General features: G+C 38.7%; 1 pseudogene; it reads right to left on the reverse strand.

Moving 5' to 3' along the window:
• Nucleotides 1-5,517: 5,517 nt before the first annotated feature.
• Nucleotides 5,518-6,528, reverse strand: LOC117099264 (annotated as a pseudogene).
• Nucleotides 6,529-21,468: the final 14,940 nt, after the last annotated feature.

Consider the following 21,468-nt stretch of genomic DNA (forward strand, 5'->3'; position numbering starts at 1 on the left):
GCAGGTGATCTTTGCTCTTCTCCAACTCAACTCATAATTTTCCTTTTTCTGAGTTTCAAATCCTATCCTGAATCTGTCTGCTTTGTTGCATTGACTAATGTTTGTTTTATGTACTTTGTCCATATCCATATCCATTATACTGTTATATGCAGTAGAGTTAGGTGCTTACATAGCCATACTGGAAGTGATCATCCTAAATTTCTTTGGAAAACCATTTATGACATGCCAAGAAAAAGTTCATATATCAGAAACACTTATGAAGTCTAGTTTAATAAAGATATATAGGTAATATAAAAGAAGCTTACCCTCCTCCCTCTGTCATCTTTTTAATACTGTAAATTTAGATTTTTATGCTTTTTAAACAGCGAGGCACACAAGTGATGAGAAGCAAGATCCTCTTCCCATGACTGAGTTCCACACAACAGCCTCTAGAAATAAGTGATGAGAGACATTAATAAGAGCTAACATTACTTTCTCTTTCAAATTAGGATTTTATGAGGGTACTCATTATTCTTAGCCTCAGTTTTAAAATAATATGATATACATTATTTTAAAAGTATTTTATGCAGTATTTATCATGGATTATTTAAAGTATTTTTATGTATTGTGGGAATTGCCTATACTTCCATAAAACCTCTAGTTGAAAGAATCTAGTTTATGGAGAAAAAAAAACTAGAGATAATACTATCCAATTCACTCTGAACATGACAACCCAAAATTATTTCAGGTTTTTTTTTTTTTTTTTTTTTTTTTGGTGGGGGGTATGGAGTCTTGCTCTGTCACCCAGGCTGGAGTGCAATGGTACGATCTCTCGGCTCACTGCAACCTCCGCCTCCTGGGTTGAAATGATTCTCCTGTCTCAGCCTCCCGAGTTTCTGGGATTACAGGCACGCGCCACCATGCCCAGCTAATTTTTGTGTTTTTAGTAGAGACAGGGTTTCACCATGTTGACCAAGTTGGCCTCAAACTCCTGACCTCATGATCTTCCCTCCTGGCCCTCCCAAAGTGCTGGGATTACAGGCATGAGCCACAGCGCCTGGCCTCAGTTGTCTTTTTTTAACACGTATATTCTTTCTCAAGTTTTTTCTAAAATTCTCAGTCTAAGAAAAGCTTTTATTCTTGACAATAGTAAATGCGTTTTCCCTTATAAAAGTAGCCCTCCTTACTGATACATTTAAAAATTTTCACTTACATGTCTTCATCTCTAGTACTGTTGATTTTTTTTTTTTTTTTTTGAGACGGAGTCTCGCTCTAGCCCGGGCTGGAGTGCAGTGGCCGGATCTCAGCTCACTGCAAGCTCCGCCTCCCGGGTTTACACCATTCTCCTGCCTCAGCCTCCGGAGTAGCTGGGACTACAGGCGCCCGCCACCTCGCCCGGCTAGTTTTTTGTATTTTTTAGTAGAGACGGGATTTCACCGTGTTAGCCAGGATGGTCTCGGTCTCCTGACCTCGTGATCCGCCCGTCTCGGCCTCCCAAAGTGCTGGGATTACAGGCTTGAGCCACCGCGCCCGGCCTGTTGATTTGTTTTTTAAGGTGTGAGTATATTTCTCCCAATTAAGAATTATTTATAGTTTTGAGACATTTGAGCTTTTGCCTTTCCCTTCCCATCCCTCCCCTCCCCTTCCCTTCTCCTCCCTTTCCCTCCCCCTTCCCCTCCCCTCCCCTCCCCTCCCCTTCCCCTCCCCCTCCCCTCCCTTTCCCCTCCCTTCCCCTCCCTTTCCCCTCCCCTCCCCTCCCCTCCCTTCCCCTCCCCTCCCCTTCCCATCCCTCCCCCTTCCCCTCCCCCTCCCCTCCCCTTCCCCTCCCCTCCCCTTCCCCTTCCCCTCCCCTTCCCCTCCCCTTCCCCTCCTTCCCCTCCCTTCCCCTTCCCCTCCCCCTTCCCCTCCCTTCCCCTCCCTTCCCTTCCCTTCCCCTTTCCCTTCCCCTTTCCTTTCTTTTTGACGGACTCTGCTCTGTCGCCCAGGCTGGAGTTCAGTGGCACGATCTTGGCTCACCGCAACCTCGGCCTCCTGGGTTCAAGCGATTTTCCTGCCTCAGCCTCCCGAGTAGCTAGGACTACAGGCTCGTGTCAACATGCCCGGCTAATTTTTTGTATTTTTAGTAGACACGGGGTTTCACCGTGTTAGCCAGGATGGTCTCAATTTCCTGACCTCGTGATCTGCCCGACTCGGCCTCCCAAAGTGCTGGGATTACAGATATGAGCCACTGCGCCCGTCCCGAAATTTTTGTTATGTCGAGTTTAACCTTTTTAACATTACGTGTAAGAGATATTTGGAATCAAAAATCAAATCTTCTTCTAAGGATGTTATATTTTTAAATGTTTTTAGAGTCTGGCAATACTATCTTCTACTTTTTCAAGAAGTTACTACATTAATAATTGGTATTTCACTGAATTATTTCTATCAGAGGGTATGCCAAATGGAGTTTCCCAGAAAGTAGTATGTTAGTGTAAAATAGGAATCTTACTGCCTGGACTTCAATCAAGAAGGGACTCTCTGTACAGCATAGAATTATATTACTATCCTCTCTTCAACCAACAGTACAATAGAAAACATTGACTATGATAGAGTCCGCAAAAAAGATAACAAGCACTTAGATAATTTTGAGACAAATTTAATACGATGTTTTAAAAAGAGAAGGGAAAAATAAAACAAAATACTTCCATAGCAATGAGCAATATGTATGCAGTAATTTGCAGTACACTCTGAAAAAAAACTTCAATTTTTTCAATTAATAAATTGAATATATTAATTAATAAAGCATATATTAAAATTAATAAAGCATATATTAAAATAAATTAATCAATTGATTTTATAATAATCACTAATAAAGCATATATTAATAAAGCGTATATTAATCAATTAATAATCAATACATAAAATCAGTTAATAACACATTTTCAATTAATGAATCAATTAATAAAGCATATATTGAAATTGCCTTTATATTTTCAAATGCAATGACAAATCACTTTCTCGAGACAAATCAAATTCCTGCAAGATGTAGTGACTGATTTCAGCACAGACAGTATGGAACAAGAAACTCATGTCAATATATAAGAGAATCAACAGAACCTGGATTGAAAAGTGTATGGAAAGAAGAGAGTACTGGGAATGTGTAGAATATAGTCCTTTAACTACTGGCCTTAGGGTTCCTGCTTGTTATTTAGTCAGAAGGAGGCTTACATTTATGTGTGAATATACTCCAAAGTAAATGCACAATATTGCTTTACAGAATGCTTTTTCACATCCAGTGCCTATGTATTAGCTATTATTTGCCTCACATTGATCTGCACACTGGGAAAAGACAGCAATAGACAAGGAAAAGTCCATGCTTACAAGGAACTTTTCATGGAGAAAATAGACAATAAATTCATAAAAAAGATAAATATATACAGCAGTTGAAAGGAGTGAAATGCTGTGGAAAAAAAGAAAAACATATTACAACTTTTATAAGAAGAATACATTAGACATTTATGCAAAAACTTATTTGAAATGACAAAGGGAACCCTTGGAAGATCGAGGGGAGGAGTGTCCCAGGTAGATGGAATAATAAAGGGAAAGGCTTTGGCATATGTGAGAAACAACAAGAAGATAGTGAAATGAGAGTCTAATGAATATTGTCAGGTGGTAGGAGATGAAGTTGTAAAAGTAGATGGGGTTAAGATTACATGGATATGGTATACCATGGTAAGGAATTTAAAACATTTTAAAATATCTCTCTCTCACTTTTTTGAGATGGGATCTCATTATGTTGCCCAGGGAGGTTTCAAACTCCTGGGCTCAAGCAGTCTTCCCACTTCAGCCTCCAAAGTAGCTTGAATTACAGGCATGCACCACCATACCAGGCTTTAAAATTTTTTATCCTGTTGATTAATAGATTACTTATTTTATTTTTGTTTTTGTCAAATTCTCAATTCAATACAATCTAGGAATTATTTCTCTGTATAACTGAATTAAGTGAGCCCTGTCTAATCTATTAGAGTTATGATTCTGGTCCCCAGAGTGGACAAAATCAGATATGCAACACATTTAAGAGAATTCTGCCTCAATTTGGCTTATTACTACTTATGTGTATTTACATGTAACACAGTAATTTACCATAATCCACCAAATGATAATGTTTATGAAACTAAAAAATATTATGTAGAAAAGCAAAATGCAATTATTTCAAGTACTAATATATTGATTGAAGCACAGAGAAAAATGGTAAAAGTCCATAAATCAATTTGATGAAAAATATAAGAGCAAAAAATTAGAAACATGTATATGCTCCACAGAAGTAATTGGGGAGATGACTGAAATGCCCGAAGTAATGCAGAATAGAGGTTAGATTATTGTAATTTAGTTATTAAAGAGAAAGGAACTCCTAAAGGCTGGAGAACTTGGAGCATCTCAGATTATCATAGCTTGTTATTATTATTATTGCCTTAAAATGTAAGTGGATGGAGAGGAAGATAGGACAGAGGAATGTATTAGGATTTATTTTGTCATATGTGGTAAAATCTAGGTCAAATTAGTTTTTCATAAAATGCTAATTTGACTCATAAATAAAATCTGCAATGGGGAATCTGGCTTTAGCTACAGTTGGGTTCAAGAGTTAAAGTGACACCATCAAGCGCACTCTCGATCTTGGCTCTGCTTTCATTCTCATGCTGTCCTCACATATTGGCAATGATTGCCAGTAGGAATTCTGAGTTAACATTCTACCAGTTTAGACACCATTTCAAAAAAGAATGTGTCTTTCTGACAAAGGCAGCATTCCTGGGATTGAGTCTGATTAGTATGGCTCGGGTCACATCCTACACTATACCAATCACTATGACTAGAGGAATTAGACATCCTCTGTTTTTGTGGGCAAGACCTCTTCCATGTTTATGTTTATTTTCAGAGGATTGGGTCAGCCCCACCATGAACAACACAGACTGAGAGTGGGGAACTGTTGGTTCATCAAAAGAAAAATATGCATATTTCTATTAATATATATTACGCAGATCTGTCAATTGGATGGCAATATTGTGCAGGGATGCTGCACAACAAAAACAGTATATATCCACTTCAAAGTGACTGAGAAAGGAGACAAAGAAGAGAAAACAAAGGAAGAGAATGAAAACATATGGAGGAAAGGAGAGAGAGGAGCAGAATATAGAGAGAGGACAGAAAATCAGAGGAGAGGAGAGAGGCACACATGGCGGGAAAGAGAAGGGAAGAGAAGAGAACAGAAGAGAACAGAAAAAAGAAGAGGAGATCGAGTGAGAGAGAGATTCATCTTAATGAACAGCATCAATATTTTTATAGGGCCAATTTGCAGACCTGCTTACTGCTATAAACCTGGCAGATAAGGCACTATTAAGAAGGTTACATGAGCATGAAAATTCTATGTTGAAAAGAAAGGGAATCTAATATTTGGTTTTGCAAACACACAAGCTCTTGTGACAGTAGGTTTTGCAGTATCTAAATAAAGACAAGCTCTGTTGCTCCATTGAGGATATCGCATGCCCAAGGCTTTTCACATTTTCAATAATGCAGATGTCTGCTCAGGACTTTCTTTACAGCCTCTTTGACCTCTTTATTCCTGAGGCTATAGATCATGGGATTTAACATTGGAGTTACCACTCCATAAGACAGCCCAATAATCTCATCAGACGTGTTAGTGTTCTTTTACTTGGGTTTCATGTACATAAAAAGGGCTGAACCATAGAGTAAGATGACCACAATGGAGTGTGCTGAACAGGTAGAAAAGTCTGTCTTCCCTCAGCAGAATTAATTATCAGGATGGAAGAGAGAATAAACATATAGGGGATGAAAATTAACAGTAGAGGAATCACCAATAAAACAATATTTGACACTGTCATGATAAGCACATTGATGGTGATATCTGCACAGACAAGTTTTAGAAGGGCCAGGATTTCACAGGTAATATGATCAATGACATTATTCCCACAGAAAGGCGATATCATTGTCAGAACTGTTTGCAATAGGGAGGTCAGACAGCCTGTGATCCAGGACTAGGCAGCCATTTGCACATACAGCACTCTCTTCATGATGATGGAGTACCTCAGTGGGTTGCAGATGGCCACATAGCGGTCAAAGGCCATCACAGCCAGGAGAACACACTCAGTGGAGCCCAAGCCAAGGAACACAACCATCAGCAGAGCACAGACAGTGAAGGAGATGGATTTTCTCTCTGACATAAATATAATAAGCATTGGAGGAATGGATAATGATGTGTAACAGATGTCCAAGAATGAGAGGTTTCCAAGAAAGAAATACATGGGGGTATGGAGGCGAGAATCCAGGATCCTGATGATAATGAGGATGCTATTTCCCAGGAGGATTATCAGGTACATGATGAGTCAGAGCATGAACAGAAAATGCTGGAGCTCTGGATATAGGGAAAGCCCCACCAGAAAGAATTTAGTCACTTGTCTCCTTGTGTTCTAGGTCACCTGCCTGCTGGGTATAGAAAAGGACATGATTCAGGTAAACTGAAATCTTTGATACACCAAACTCTGTAAATCTGTACATCTACATATTTTGAACACAAATTTGCTTCCAATATTGTGTTTGATTCTTAGAATATTCCTAGTAAGCAAAACAGTATGGATATTGTACTAGTTTTATTGATTATGAAATGTAAGACATTGAGAAACCCAGTATATCTTAGGACTACACAGCAGCACAGTCAAAGCTACCAATACTGCCAGAATTCTTCTGGGAAGTGTCAAATAAAGTTTAGGAACATGCTCCTTTCCAATGTAGAAGACATTTTGAACTTAAAGCTGTTTTTTTTTTTTATGAAACTCCCCTCTGTTTAAAATGTTATTTATAGACTGCCAGTGACATCATTTAACCTGGATGTAGCTTTGGTAAGTTGCTTATTTTTCTGAGTCACAGATAGTTCATAGTAAACTTGGAAAAAGCAATGATTATTTCTTAGAGTATAGTTAGAATTAAATTAGCTAAAATATTAGGTGCCTAGAACCTAACGGTTCCAACATGGCGTGTGTGTGTGTGTGTATGCACATATGTAATATATTATATTTACTTTATATGAGATATAATATTAAATGTATTTTTTATATACATGCATATTATGAATTATAGTATAATATTTAGATCTACCAATCTCAAAAGGAAAAAATAGATTTAGCTTTTTAAAGGTAAAAGGTTTAAAGTTTGAAACCACACTTAACAGACTGTGAACACTTTTGTTCCCAGTGAGACATTTCACTGCTCTTCTTTCAAAAACCTGTTAGGAGTCTGAGAATCATTAGAGGACTGTTCTAGAAGCTTCCAGAGATTAAGGAGTCTAGGTCCCAGCATGTACAGCTTTTTTCCAGGGCCTGGGATTCTCTCTTCTTAAGCGTAGTATTACTCCCATTTTACAAAGTAGGAAACAGAGACAAAGAAAAGTTTAAGTAACTTTTTCAAGGTCATACAGATAGTAAATAAATAAAGCCAGAATTCAATATCTAGCCATCTGGCTGTAGAATAAACGCTTTTACCCACAATACACTACTCTCTCTCACTGGTTACTGCATAGATTCCATGCAAGAGAAGACTTTTACAAAAATATATCTTCTGTTGGGGTACAGTGAGACAGCAAACAGCATTTACTTGTGATTCTGATCATGTGTGATGTGATGGAGAACTCTGAAGGCTGGACCACTTACTTTTTCCTGTAGTCTTTGATTGTGGTCTGCTCAGTTTTCTTTTCTTTTTTTGCTCTCTCTCTCTTTTTTTTTTTTCTTTTTTTTTAAGATAGAGTGCTCACTTGGGCTGGAATGCAGTGGTGTGATCTCAGCTCACTGCAACCTCTACCTCCCAGGTTCAAGTGATTCTCCTGCCTCAGCCTCCCGAGTAGCTGAGATTACAGGTGCCCATCACCACACCTGGCTAATTTTTGTATTGTTACTGGAGATGGGGGTCATATCATATTGGCCAGGCTGGGCTCGAACTCCTGGCCTCGAGTGATCCTCCCACCTCAGCCTCCCAAACTGCTGGGATTACACGCATTAGCCACCTTGCTTGGCCTGCTCAGTTTTCTATGTGTAGAAGCCAATTTCACAACTATGAAAAAAAGTGTGATCAAGAATAATGATGCAAAAGTCCTTTTCATAAACTTTGCCTTTTTTTTTTTCTTTTCTTTTCTTTTTCCTTTTGAGACAGAGTCTTACTCTGTTGCACAGGCTGGAGTGCAGTGGTACGATCTAGGCTCACTGCAACTTCCGCCTCCCAGATTCAAGCGATTTTCCTGCTTCAGCCTCCCAAGTAGTTGGGATTATAGGTGCGCACCACCACACCCAGCTAATTTTGTGTTTTGTATTTCACCATGTTGGCCAGGATGGTCTTGAACTCCTGCCCTCAGGTGATCCACCCACCTCATCCTCCCAAAGTGCTGGGATTACAGGTGTGAACCACTACACCTGGCCCACCTCTCCCTTTATCAGTCACATATCTAAAATCCCATAGCCCCTGCCCTCACTCTGCAAATCTAAATGCAACTTAGAGTCTTTTGAGAAACTACTCCCATTTATAACGTTAGTGCCACATCTTTGAAAACTCAATGTGCTCCATTTGTTTGATATTCATTACATTGACATGTCCAAGTACTGTGTTAAGATGTCTTATATAAAGGGCTATGTCTCATACATTGTTACTCTATTGCCATAAGAACTGTATTTACACTGGACTCTCCTTGTGGAATGAGAATATTTCTTACTGATCTTATTCTGACCCTACGACCACACTTTTGCTTTGACCTTTTCATATCCAGAGACTTTGAAGACAGGATGAATGCTTAGTCTTTGGGTAGTCATAGATAGCAAGCCCTCCTAGCTCCCTGTTGCATCATGATGAAAAATGTAGTATTATGGGGAGACTGAAAGAAACTCATCATGCTCTTTGCAGAGCATTTGGGGCATCAGTAGTGGCTCCAGGGAGTAGTGGAGTACTGGCTCCAGGGATATAAAGGGAAAAGGTCTCTCCATTCCCTTTCCATATCCTTTGTCTTCTCTCAGAGAGTACTACCTAGACAATGATTTGGGAGGAGATTTAAAAAATAGATGATACCAGTGTGTTGGTATATTGGAAAATATTCGCTTTGTCCTGCACCTCTTTTCCCTGTGTCTACATCAGCACGTGGATTTGTTCCCACAAAGTGGGCAGTGAAGGTAGCTGTTTTAATTGGATAGAGTATATAGCTGCTTTGAAGTAGAGGAAAATGGAAGGAAAGAAGAGGTGGAGAAAAAACAAATTTGTACTAGTATAGAAACAGCACTAAACTTACCACTTGTATCTTGGGCGATGGTGTTATGCCAAACCCCTATTAATCTCAATAGGGGCAGCACCAGGTTCAAAAGGCCAAGAGACTCAGAGTCAGCAAAGGAGACATGGGGTTTATTAGGGGATTACATACAGGGGAGAGAGTCCAGGGGTGGTGTGCTGGACAGAAAAACCACAACTGCCTGTAAAATCATGCCGTTTTATTTGGTATTTTCACTTAATCCTCTCCTTAACAACCTCCACCTGGCAACCTTCATCCAACCAAAAGCTTAGGGACCCAATTCCCTGCACGGCCCATGTTCAGGACAGGCTGGGAACTCAGATGTTTATCACAGAGAAGGAACGAATCTCCGGGTTGGCCACTCCTAAAGTCCCTGGATCGGAACACACATTTGGGTGCCTCTGCCATTACAGAGTGATCCTAAGGTTATGCTTTATTTATTGCTATCAGATGTGTTTACCCTATAGGTGGGGTTGTTGAGAATACAAAGGTGAAGGAAGAAGAATGGCTGTCTTTCTTTCTATTCAGAAAAGATCCCAGGTGAAGAAGTCCATATTTCAGAATTTATTTTAAATTTTAATTTATTCTTTTCAGCTTATAACTGTTAGTGAAATATTTCAGGATTCAGAACAAAACAAGAGAAAGGGAAACAGTAACTTCACCAAAGACACTGAATCAACCCATTACACGTGATTATCCTAAGCTATTAGGTATCTTTCTCCAATTTATACCATATCTCCTCCCATGACTGTGTTAAGGAGGAATTATTAGGAGGACTTTGTTTCCCCATGATCACCATCAGTCTCCCCACAAGAGACATCCTAATAGAGAAATTTAAAGGAAAATATGTGCTTGCTCTGCAGCTTCAAGGAAAGTCCCCTAGTTCATCCCCTAATCACATTGTCACCTCTGGTTCTCTCTAACTCTGGAGCCACTACTGATACCCCAAATGCTCTGCACTGACCATGGTGAGTTTCGTTCAGTCTCCCCATAATACTACATTTTCTTTCTTTCTTTTCTTTTTTCTTTTTTCTTTTTATTTTTTAGATGGAGTCTCACTCTGTTGCCCAGGCTGGAGTGCAATGGTGCGATCTTGGCACACTGCAATCTCTGCCTCCTGGGTTCAAGCGATTCTCATGCCTCAGCCTCCCAAGTAGCTGAGAGTTTAGCCACCTGCCACCACACCCAGCTAATTTTTGTATTTTTAGTAGAGTTGGGATTTCACCATGTTGGTCAGTTTGGTCTCGAGCTCCTGACCTCAGGTGATCCGCCTGCCTCTGCCTCCCAAAGTGCTGGGATTACAGGCGTTGAGCCACTGCGCCCGGCCTGCATTTTCATTATGCATTTGTGTGTGCTGTCTTCTTAAACTGGAAGGACTGTTCTTAACTTATCTATTACTTTTTCTAGGAAAGCTTTCTCACCTAATATTGTGAGGAGGATGCCCTTTTTATATACTATCATAAAACTGTGCTTATCTGTCTTACAGAATTCTTCATTTATTCAACAGAAACTATGTCATGCATACTCTGGTAGGTAATAGAGATCCTATTGTGAGATCTTGACTTTCAAAATTAAGACTGGATTTTGCACTGGGTGCAGAATGCTTACAATAGTTATTTTACACTTTCAAGAAAAAAATTTCTGTGCTGTATAATATGTTTTAATGTGAAAAAGTTATAGAACATTTTGTAGAAACATTTTATCAAGCAAAAATAGTCTTGTTTTCCCAAACTTTCAAAGATAGACAAAAACTATAGATAATCTTATTTACAAATGGTTGTAAAATCATAATTATAGTACATCCAAACTGTATATACTAAAGTGATGTAATTTATTTCATGGATTGATAAGATTCCAAATTAATATTTGAAAATCTATTGGTTTACTAAACAAATAAGCAAAATACCCAACACATGGTCTTCTAACAAGATACTGAAGTACATTTGGTAAAATACAGCATTCATCCTTGGTCAGACTGAGTAATCTAGATATAGGAGGATCTAGAATGAAGATGATAAAAATTATTACTCTCAAATCATTGGGCAGCATAATTCAAAATGGTGAAACTCTAGCAGTGTTTTTTCTTAAAGTTTGCAAAGATAGTGTCAGCATTATTTGAACAATTTTTCACTAGAATGATCCAACCAAATGGAATAGCATATCCATGGATTAGATCTATATGTCCTATTATGTTTCAAGTTTAATCATGATTTAAACAGTTGCTGTGCTTTTTCTTTTTTCTTTTTTTACCTCCAGGTTGCTGGAATTCTGGTTTGTGGGGTTGGTAGGTTATAATATACACATAAGAATACATCCTCTCATATGTTAAACAACCATGAAAGTTGTAATCTTGGCGAATAGTAAATGAAAAGGAAAATCCCCATGATATAATGTTGTGTTAAAAAGAATGTCTTGGCTGGGCACGGTGGTTCACGCCTGTAATCCCAGCACTTTGGGAGGCCGAAGTGGGCAGATCATGAGGTCAGGAGTTCAAGACCAGCTTGGCCAATATGGTGAAACCCCATCTCTATTAAAAATACAAAAATTAGCTGGGTGTGGTGGCATGCGCCTATAGTCCCAGCTACACAGGAGGGTGAAGCAGAAGAATTGCTTGAACCGAAGAGGTGGTGGTTGCAGTGAGCCGAGATTGTGCCACTGCACTATAGCCTGGGCGACAGAGCGAGACTCTGTCTCAAGAAAAACAAACAAAAAAAGAGAATGCCTCATAACCATATAAGTGATCACAGTTTTGTATATATGTGACTGAAAGAAGTTACACTGAAATCTTAACTAGTTTTTTTTTTTTCCTGGAATGTGGTACTTGGAGGGACTATTACTGTTCTTCTTTTTGCCTTATTTTCTAAGTTTTTGAAAAGAATGTATATTTTGTGGTTAAAAAAATACACAATATTTTATTTTACTTTATTATTTTTTTTTTTTATTATACTTTAAGTTCTAGGGTACATGTGCATAACGTGCAGGTTTGTTACATATGTATACTTGTGCCATGTTGGTGTGCTGCACCCATCAACTCATCAGCACCCCTCAGTTCATCATTTATATCAGGTATAACTCCCAATGCAATCCCTCCCCCTCCCCCCCTCCCCATGATAGGCTCCGGTGTGTGATGTTCCCCTTCCCGAGTCCAGGTGATCTCATTGTTCAGTTCCCACCTATGAGTGAGAACATGCGGTGTTGGTTTTCTGTTCTTGTGATAGTTTGCTAAGAATGATGGTTTCCAGCTGCATCCATGTCCCTACAAAGGACGCAAACTCATCCTTTTTATGGCTGCATAATATTCCATGGTTTATGTGCCACATTTTCTTAATCCAGTCTGTCACAGATGGACATTTGGGTTGATTCCAAGTCTTTGCTATTGTGAATAGTGCCACAATAAACATACGTGTGCATGTGTCTTTATAGCAGCATGATTTATAATCCTTTGGGTATATACCCGGTAGTGGATGGCTGGGTCATATGGTACATCTAGTCTAGATCCTTGAGGAATCGCCATACTGTTTTCCATAATGGTTGAACTAGTTTACAATCCCACCAACAGTGTAAAAGTGTTCCTATTTCTCCACATCTTCTCCAACACCTGTTGTTTCCTGACTTTTTAATGATTGCCATTCTAACTGGTGTGAGATGGTATCTCATTGTGCTTTTGATTTGCATTTCTCTGATGGCCAGTGACGATGAGCATTTTTTCATGTGTCTGTTGGCTGTATGAATGTCTTCTTTTGAGAAATGTCTGTTCATATCCTTTCCCCACTTTTTGATAGGGTTGTTTGTTTTTTTCTTGTAAATTTGTTTGAGTTCTTTGTAGATTCTGGATATTAGCCCTTTGTCAGATGAGTAGATTGCAAAAATTTTCTCCCATTCTGTAGGTTGCCTGTTCACTCTGATGGTAGTTTCTTTTGCTGTGCAGAAGCTCTTTAGTTTAATGAGATCCCATTTGTCAATTTTGGCTTTTGCTGCCATTGCTTTTGGTATTTTAGACATGAAATATGCCTATGCCTATGTCCTGAATGGTACTACCTAGGTTTTCTTCTAAGGTTTTTATGGTATTAGGTCTAACATTTAAGTCTCTAATCCATCTTGAATTATTTTTCGTATAAGGAGTAAAGAAAGGATCCAGTTTCAGCTTTCTACTTATGGCTAGCCAATTTTCCCAGCACCATTTATTAAATAGGGAATCCTTTCCCCATTTCTTGTTTCTCTCAGGTTTGTCAAAGATCAGATGGCTGTAGATGTGTGGTATTATTTCTGAGGACTCTGTTCTGTTCCATTGGTCTATATCTCTGTTTTGGTACCAGTACCATGCTGTTTTGGTTACTGTAGCCTTGTAGTATAGTTTGAAGTCAGGTAGCGTGATGCCTCCAGCTTTGTTCTTTTGACTTAGGATTGTCTGGCAATGCGGGCTTTTTTCATTCCATATGAACTTTAAAGCCGTTTTTCCAGTTCTGTGAAGAAACTCATTGGTAGCTTGATGGGGATGGCATTGAATCTATAAATAACCTTGGCAGTATGGCCATTTTCACGATATTGATTGTTCCTATCCATGAGCATGGTATGTTCTTCATTTGTTAGTGTCCTGTTTTATTTCATGAGTTCTCCTTGAAGAGGTCCTTTACATCCCTGTCAGTTGGATTCCTAGGTATTTTATTCTCTTTGAAGCAATTGTGAATGGAAGTTCATTCATGATTTGGCTCTCTGTTTGTCTGTTACTGGTGTATAAGAATGCTTGTGATTTTTCCACATTGATTTTGTATCCTGAGACTTTGCTGAAGTTGCTTATCAGCTTAAGGAGATTTTGGGCATACATAATATTTTAAATTTTCCTTTGAAGAAAACAGTGGTGAGAGTTTGAAGAATTTTGGTCCAATTTTCACTAATACCCAAGAATGAGTGAGAATAGTTATTGGAAAGGAAATTGGAGAAAGGCTTTCTATTGATTTATGACATAAACTGACTTAATGCCATTGAATGTTCTGACTTTAAGAGATCAACTTCACAAATATATTCACTCAGAAGACACACTAACACAGTCCCAATTCTTGGATTAGGATTCTAGGGCTCACCACTTAGGAAGTGGCTAAAGTGGGCAGTGTAGGTAGGATGATAAGACACCCAACTGTATCACACAGTAAAAAGAGGAGGCAGAGGAGATACCCATGATGGGAAGGGGTAGGGGAATAATAGCAATTACTATTACCTCAGTTTCATTTTTTCCAAAAAGGGGTAAAGTTCTAGTGCCCCTGGCTCTCTGTTTTTTTGTACATCTCTTTCCAAAGGGTCAGTCTGATCTTTAGACTGATGCTCAGCATCGGATATCACCTATAGATGAAAAGCAAACTCTGCTTGAGAAATATGATTTTGAAGTGCTCACCCTTCTCACCATGTTTGCCAATAAGAAAGAGTGGTATTTTGCCTGTAAAGCATGTGTACTCACTCAGATTCCCTCCTTTTAACCAAAGAAACTCTCAAAACAGACTGTGCCCTCACAAGGAAATTGAATTCACTAAGTATTATATCCTATCTCCTGCTCCAGCTAGATTTTCCTGCTATTTATATAATAACTTATTCTTCACAATATCCAACATCCCTGGTACTAGAGCTCCAGTGCTTGTCCGAATAAATGAGCCCTTCTGAGCCCCAAAGGAGCTAATAACCAGCAGCAGGGCTCTAATTAGAACAAGGCCTCTTCTCTCCCTCTCGTATGGTTTAGAGAATTGTCCTGGGTTTTTTCATCCATGTTTCTGTTTGGTAACCAATAATACATATTTTTTGCTGGAAGTTTCAGTGAGCCATGGGCTCACTGCTGGGATTGATTCACCCCGCTGTCTTCATGCTCTTGCCATCTTTAGGGCTATGTCACAGTGCAGTGCCCTTGAGTCTCTGAAAGCCTACTGTGCCCCAGTCCATGTACTCCATAGTCCCCTTTGACTGCTGACAAACAGAAGTATTGTGTCTTAGCTGGAGGACATACACTTCATTCTTAGCTCTTTGGCATATTAGCTGTACAAACTATGGGCAAAACACTTTGTGTCTCCACGGATGATGTGTGCTATGTAAATCAGGGCAACAATACCTCTTCATAGAATTGTTGTGAGGATGAACATAACATACCTGAAATTTCTTGGCATAGATCAAGTGCACAATATATGTTAATTTAATCTGAATCCCTAGGCTAATATTCTTTCATTTCCCATGATAAGAAGTGACTTACTTAAAATGACATTCATATATATCCATGGTATTTCCTTTACTCAGTAATTCCCTGCCTTTTTCATTGTGTTATCCAGCATTTTAAAATCAAATAACTTATTCATAATTCCCTGTCCCCATTTACCTCTTTTTTTTTTTCTGGAAATACTTCTTCCCAGCTTTGCCTTAATGTTCCCTTTTCAAGCTTCTGTATAGGGTCCTCATCTTCTCCACTCACAATAGACAGCACGACTTATTGGCATTTCAGACTCTTTCAACACAAGGAAAACGTTCTCCCTCTTTTTCATCAGTGTTTTGCTAACTTCTTGTGTCTACATACTGAAGTCACTGTAGCTGCTCCTCCTCAATCAGTTGACTTTTCAGCTCTCTCTCTTTGGGCTGTAGTCATACTCTAGAACCCATAGTCAAGTATCTTACAATCACAACTCTTAGTAGTGGCATGGGAAAGATAAACAGTAAAGCTTTCAGCCCCCATAGAAGTCTTGCCATAAGTTTATATCCAATAGTAAGTTAATGTGTCACATAAGTACTTTCTTTCCTCTAAGCCCCAATATTTCCAGAGGACCTGCCAGTGACTCTGGTAGCCAATTTAAATACTCCTTGGTTTTCTTCTGAGAGACTATAATCCCAGAAGTGATTTAAAGTTGAATCTTTAAATAATGTGAAAGATAGTGACTTCTAGATACATTAGGGCTAATATCTCAAAGATCTGATTATACCTTTTTTTTCTTCTTCTTTCTCTTTTTTTTCTTTTTCTTTTTCGAGAAGGAGCCTTGCACTGTCGCCCAGGCTGGAGTGTAGTGGTGCGATCTCCACTCATTGCAACCTCTGCCTCCTGGGTTCAAGCAATTCTCCTGCCTCAGCCTCCCAAGTAGCTGGAATTATGCCTGCCAACATGCCTGGCTAATTTTTTGTATTTTAGTAGAGACAGAGTTTCACTATGTTGGTCAGGCTGGTCTTGAACTCTTGACCTTGTGATCCGCCTGCCTCGGCCTCCCAAAATGCTAGGATTACAGGCATGAGCCACTGCGCCCGCCATACCTAACTTATTAAACAGTAATTTTCTTTCTTCTTTGAACTGTGACTTCCCTGATTATACAAATAATACATACTTAGAATAGAAAATGTGAGAAATTCCAAAAAATCTAATGGAGGAAAGAAAATCACTCATAATTACAGGTGTAAATATTAATATATTTCTGTGCATATACTGTGTTTGCATGCTTGAGAGCACACTGTATTTCTTGATTTATTACCTGATTTTTATTATGCATAATACACTGTATATATATTTTCATATTACTTTTTAAGACATTTTTAACAAATTCTAATATTTTAAAATGGAAAACAGGAAAAAAAAAAAAAAAACCCTACATATAAACAAGTGGAAATGAAATCGTTTTCTGCTGGATTCTCAGCAACCGTTCGCTTTTCTTTACCTTTTTGAGGTTAATAATACTGGATGACTAGGCTCACAGATTCTTTTCACTTTCTCTACCCTGAGAGTTAAGGCCCATTTCCACTGTCAGAAGTTCTCATAATGCCCTTTTATAAAATGAAAAATGAGTGTGATGTACGCTTTTTCTTAGTGAGGCAAAGCACACATAGGGTGTAATAACCAAACTTGTGAACTCACAGCATCAAGGGACAACACAGTCCTGCCATGGTTTTCCAAGAGGCTTCTCCAACTCCACTCATTCTCTGTCAACTTTCTAGTTCCAGATACTGCTGTGATACTTCCAGGTCTTCGTGTTGTAAACTTAACCACACTTACATTTTTGTAAGCACCTCTACAATTGTGTAGGCCTGAATTAGAAGAACATTCACAATTCATTTAATATTTGGAGAACATTCATATATAAGGCCCTCTGCTAAATTTTGATGCCAAATAAACTTGATGTCCATGCAGTGTTGTAGGAATATACAAAGATGAAAAGACTCTACCTCTTGAGGCAGACACTGGCAATATTTCAGAAAAGCATGTTGGAGTAAAAATATTTCTCAGGTTCTTCTTGGAAAGTGGAATTTGACTCAATATTGATATTTTCTTTTAGCAGACTGTAATTCAGCAGGACTCCATTTTCAAACTTGCCTTCCATGAGCTGGGCAGCAATGGAAATCTTTGTTCAGGTCTTTTAGGCTTAACATCACTTAATGTATAGTTTAGAGAACAGTTGGTATTTGGGTAGAGTTTACACAAAAATTTGAGGCTCTCATTGGTCTGTCTGCCTCTGTTCTGTGGTTTTATCTTCCAAATTTTCAACTTCCATGGCCTTCATGAACTCTGTCCTGTTCCTTCAGGCCAGTAAGACTGATTTTTTTTTTTTTTTTTGAGACAGAATCTCGCTCTGTCACCCAGGCTGGAGTGCAGTGGTGCGATCTCGGCTCACTGGAACCTCTGCCTCCCGGGTTTACGCCATTCTCCTGTCTCAGCCTCCCGAGTAGCTGGGACTACAGGCGCCCGCGACCATGCCTGGCTAGTTTTTTGTATTTTTTAGTAGAGACGGGGTTTCACCGTGTTAGCCAGGATGGTCTCCATCTCCTGACCTCGTGATCTGCCCGTCTCGGCCTCCCAAAGTGCTGGGATTACAGGCTTGAGCCACCGTGCCCGGCCAAGACTGATGTTTTCTACCTGGATTTTAGTTACCCTGTAAAATGATGCTGACTGGGTCCTTCTTTTATCTTAAAACCAGCAAAAGGAAATCATCTATGCTCCCATTCAGTTTCTGGATGCTTTTGGCCACTTCAGGAAAGTGTATGTATGTGTGTAAGTATATATTTATGTATTTGTTGTGGTAAGAGCATGTAACATGATAATGAGATGTATTCTCTTAACACATTTTCAAGCATGCAATACAGCATCGTTAACTATGAGCACTGTGTTGTACAACAGATATCTAGAAGATATTAATCTTTTCTAATCGAAACTTTTATATTTGTTGAATAGCAACTCTTCATTTCCATCTACCCTCCACCCAGCCCCTGGAAACTATCATTCTATTTTCTGCTTCTGTGAATTTGGTTATTTTAGATACTTGATATAAGTGTAAACCTACAGTATTTGTCTTGCAGTGACTAGTTTATTTTACTTAGCATAGTGTTATCAAGGTTCATCCATGTTATTGCATATGGCCGGATTTCCTTTTTTTTTTTCTTTTTTTTTGAGATGGAGTCTCACTCTTGTTGTGCAGGCTGGAGTGCAATGGCGTGATCTTGGCTTACTGCAACCTTTGCCTCCCAGGTTCAAGTGAATCTCCCGCCTCAGCCTCCAGAGTGGCTGGGGTTACAGGCACCCGCCACCACATCTGGCTAATTTTTGTGTTGTTAGTAGAGACGGGGTTTCACCATGTTGGCCAGGTGGATTTCCTTCTTTTTAAAGGCTGAATAATTTTCCATTATATATGTAAAATGGAATATATATATATCTTTATATAGGGAATATATCTTTTTATATATATACACACATATATGTGTATATCATATGTACACATGTTTTCTTTACCCAGACATCTATTGCTGGACATTTAGGTTGTTTCCATATTTAGACTATTGTCTAATTGTGAACAATGCTGAATGACATTGGCATGCAAATATCTTTTGAAGATCCTGATTTCAGGAAGTTTCTTTTTCCCTGTAAAGTAAAAAAAAAAAAAAAAAAAAAAAAAAATTTGGACCTATATTATTACCTATAATAGTCTAGGTGTTTATTGGGGATACAAAATTAACAAGATACTATTCTTGTTTTAGGGATATCATCAGTCTAGTGAAGAAATGAATGTATCTTTATATAAATGTCACCCTTCAAGAGTATATAGGCTGGGTGTGGTGGCTCATACCTGTAATCCCAGCACTTTGGAAGTCAGAGGCAGGCAGATCATGAGGTCAGGAGTTTGAGACCAACATGGTGAAGCCCCATCTCTACTAAACATACAAAGAATTAGCTGGGCGTGGTCCACATGCCTGTAATTCCAGCTACTTGGGAGGCTGAGGCAGAATTGCCTGAACCCAGGAGGCAGAGGTTGCAGTGAGCGGAGATCGTGCCACTGCCCTCCAGACTGGGGGACAGAACGAGACTCTGCCTCAAAAAAAAAAAAAAGAGTATATATTCAGTTATATCAATGAAAGCTTTATGAGTGCAAGGACTTAAAAAAATTCTATTGAGGTACAATTGACATAACAAAAAGTTACACATATTTAATGTATGCAATTTAATGAGTTTGAAGATAAGCATACACCCAGGAAACCATTACCACGATCTATGCCATAAACAATCCATTACCTCCAAAAGTTTTCTGTTGCACTCTTTATCTACTATTATTATTATTGCTCTTTGTGAAAAGTACAGTTCCCCGAGGTGAGCAGCAACTGAAATAATCACCTCCAACAAGAAATTTAAAGTGTATTTTTCCTAGAGTGTACAGTTGTTATCTGCAGGGGAGTTGGTCCACATGCTATTATTGGAAGATTCCATTATATATTTTATGTATTTTTCCACAACTGTGTTATAAGTGAAATAAGCCAAAAAGCTTTATCTGCTTGTACTGTTCTTATCTGAATATGAAATAAAAATAAATGGATCAGGCTTGCTAGCGATCTATCAGTTTTGTTGATCTTTTCAAAAAACCAATTCCTGGATTCATTGATTTTTTGGAGAGTTTTTGTGTCTCTATCTCCTTCAGTTCTACTCTGATCTTAGTTATTTCTTGCCTTCTGCTAGCTTTTGAATATGTTTGCTCTTGCTTCTCTAGTTCTTTTAATTGTGATGTTAGAGTGTCAATTTTAGATCTTTCCAGCTTTCTCCTGTGGGCATTTAGTGCTATAAATTTCCCTCTACACATTGCTTTAAATGTGTCCCAGAGATTCTGGTATGTTGTATCTTTGTTCTTATTGGTTTCAAAGAACATCTTTATTTCTGCCTTCATTTCATTATGTACCCAGTAGTCATTCAGGAGCAGATTGTTCAGTTTCCATGTAGTTGAGCAGTTTTGATTGAGTTTCTTAGTCCTGAGTTCTAGTTTGATTGCACTGTGGTCTGAGAGACAGTTTGTTATAATTTCTGTTCTTGTACATTTGCTGAGGAGTGCTTTACTTCCAATTATGTTATCAATTTTGGAATAAGTGCAATGTGGTGCTGAGAAGAATGTATATTCTGTTGATTAGGGGTGGAGAGTTCTGTAGATGTCTATTAGGTCCGCTTGGTGCAGATTTGAGTTCAATTCCTGGATATCCTTGTTAACTTTCTGTCTCGTTGATCTGTCTAATGTTGACAATGGGATGTTGAAGTCTCCCATTATTATTGTATGGGAGTCTAAGTCTCTTTGTAAGTCTCTAAGGACTTGCTTTATGAATCTGGGTGCTCCTGTATTGGGTGCATATATATTTAGGATAGTTAGCTCTTCCTGTTGAATTGATCCCTTTGCCATTATGTAATGGCCTTCTTTGTGTCTTTTGACCTTTGATGGTTTAAAATGTGTTTTGTCAGAGACTAGGATTGCAACCCCTGCTTTTTTTTGTTCTCCATTTGCTTGGTAGATCTTCCTCCATCCCTTTATTTTGAGCTTATGTGTGTCTCTGCATGTGAGATGGGTCTCCTGAATACAGCAAACTGATGGATCTTGACTCTTTATCGAATTTGCCAGTCTGTGTCTTTTAATGGGACCATTTAGTCCATTTACATTTAAGGTTAATTTTGTTATAACTGGTTATTTTGCTCGTTAGTTGGTGTAGTTTCTTCCTAGCCTTGATGGTCTTTATATTTTGGTATGTTTTTGCAATGGCTGGTACCGGTTGTTCCTTTCCATGTTTAGTGCTTCCTTCAGAGTCTCTTGTAAGGCAGGCCTGGTGGTGACAAAATCTCTAAGCATTTGCTTATCTGTAAAGGATTTTATTTCTCCTTCACTTATGAAACTTGGTTTGGCTGGATATGAAATTCTGGGTTGAAAATTCTTTAA

This window comes from Trachypithecus francoisi, unplaced genomic scaffold, assembly GCF_009764315.1.
Source record: "Trachypithecus francoisi isolate TF-2019V2 unplaced genomic scaffold, Tfra_2.0 Lachesis_group16, whole genome shotgun sequence".
Classification (NCBI taxonomy): domain Eukaryota; kingdom Metazoa; phylum Chordata; class Mammalia; order Primates; family Cercopithecidae; genus Trachypithecus; species Trachypithecus francoisi.